The following is a 2,162-nucleotide window of genomic DNA, read 5'->3' as shown; positions in this document are numbered from 1 at the left end:
CCAAGTACATCTGTTCTTATCTTAATTCAAGACTCTTTGGTGGGTCTGTTCTCAGTCATAATTTGGAATGCTGGAGAAATTACAAAACCCTTCACCAAATCATAAATAACATTTAGTTGTTAAAGTAACTAAAAAAGTCTAGAGGACTAATTTTTGTGAAGGCATGATCCATTTGCCATGCTTAAAGCCGCAGCTTACCTGTGTGGGAAAGGGTACTTGAATCCGTCCTTCTAAAATGTTGTCCGTTGTTATTTCAACTGAGCGTGTCAGCTGGAGGTCCTGCAGCACGAGGTGGTAAGGAACCTGGGGAAACATTTCTTGAATCTGATGAGCCTACAGAAACACAAATATAAAGGCCTCAGCAACGTTTACTCTCAACAGTCACTCAACGAGGTCGTGGTGTACAGCAGGCTCTGGGCACTGAACCTGGCGTTCTGCTTTGAGAAGAAGGATGAGGGGCCACCTGTTTGCAGATCACTAGCAAACTACACTCCTTTTAATATTTTTCCAGGATGCCTAATACATAACTTGAGACAACATCAATTTCAAATAATAATATTTCAAATAATAATAAAAAGAGCACAGAAATCCGGGTGGATCCCAAAACAGGCTCAACTAGAATCTTCTAGTTTTTTACAAGGACATATTTTAAAGCTTAGTATAACTCAGGTAAAAACGTGTTCTCTTTAAAGACATGATTTTGAAAAGAAACAAACTTCTGATACACATCACATGGATGAAGTTCAAATGCATTATGTTACATGAACGAAGCCCCACTCGAAAGGCAATGCGTGAAGAGTTCCATTTATATGACATTCTGGAACAGGCGAAATTACAGGAACAGAAAACGGGCCAGTGGCTGCCAGAGGCTGGGGCACGGGGACAGCCATCACGAAGGGCTCGACGCAACGCGAGGGGAGGGGAGCTGGAACTGGTCTCTGTCTTGGTTCTGGCGGGGGTCACACAATTGCATGCATCTGACGAAACTCAGAGCTGGATACTAAAAAGGGTGAATATATGCAAATTATATATATTTGAAAAAGACCATGAAGAATGTGAACTCCCAGCACTGCTCTGGGCTGTCGCTCCAAACTGGACGTCGGAGATGCCACGGAGCCCCCGAGGGGCAGGCGCGTGCGCCGGGGGCCGGCACAGGTCCTGGCACACGTGAGCACCGTGCTTTCATCAGAGAGGCTCCGAGTGTTTCCACATACATCTATTTATTTCATAGAGCTTACGTACAAGGTTTTATTTGTGGATAAGTCCCAATGATCAAAAGAAAAAATAAAAAAGAGGAAAAACTGAATTGCTTTAGGGGCACAATAAAGTCTACTGTTGGGGTAGTGGCTCCCAAGGAACGTGTCACTGTCACGGGACAGCGAGGAGGATGAGCCTCACTGTCAGGGCCCCGAGTGAAAAGACCAGGCTGGAACCCGCAGGAAGCTCTGCTCAGTCACCGCTGGGGTGGGGGAGGCCGGACGGGCGGCACGCGGCAGAAGGACCTAGGGTCCCCTGGGTGCCGGAGTCCCCTTATTGTTTATATCGATGTGAGCCGACCATTTTTTCCCAGGTCCATGAGAACCTCGACAATCGGTCTCTATTCTTAAACAGCTTCCCCTCATTTCCCAAATGAAAAAACGCCCGAGATTCATTTCACTAGACCAAAGCTTTTCTTTCAGAAAATCCAGCAAGTTAAATATTGGATCTTTATTAAAAAAAGGTATGGTTCCAGAGAATTCGCTGTGCTAAAAACAGGCTGTTCCAATCCATCGCAGAACTGGAGGAAGAGCATCAGGGCCTACCTGAGAATTCTAAACACACTGATTCCAAGAACATAATTCTTATTCCTACGAGGGTCACGTGCCCATGAATTCTGATTTTTTTAAGGAGGCAGGTGAGGAGAGTCGCCTGCAGAGCTTCAAAGGCTGCCTGACCCCAAGGTACCCATGTGGAACCTGACAAGAGCCAGTCAGTTGCCACATTGGGCTACAGACCATCTATGCCATCATGATGTCATTCACTCTGCAGGTGCCCTGGCTGAGGGCTTCACTGAGAAAGTGGGAGCCAGCAGGCAGGCGGGCCTTCTGTTCTTTATTGTGGTCAAAAACATAAAATTTACCATCTTAACCATTGTTTAGTGTACAAGAGTGTTAACTATTACA

The 2,162-nt window shown here is 45.8% G+C and overlaps 1 protein-coding gene across 1 annotated transcript in view; it reads right to left on the bottom strand.

Moving 5' to 3' along the window:
• AMFR (autocrine motility factor receptor) overlaps positions 1 to 2,162 on the bottom strand; it is a 25,965-nt gene that overhangs the window by 2,369 nt on the left and 21,434 nt on the right. The gene's annotated exons all lie outside the window — the stretch shown is intronic.

The sequence above is a fragment of the Pteropus vampyrus genome, unplaced genomic scaffold (genome assembly GCF_000151845.1).
Source record: "Pteropus vampyrus isolate Shadow unplaced genomic scaffold, Pvam_2.0 Scaffold51, whole genome shotgun sequence".
Classification (NCBI taxonomy): domain Eukaryota; kingdom Metazoa; phylum Chordata; class Mammalia; order Chiroptera; family Pteropodidae; genus Pteropus; species Pteropus vampyrus.
The sequence above is the reverse complement of the archived record's forward strand: the minus strand, read 5'-3'. Positions and strand labels throughout refer to the sequence as shown.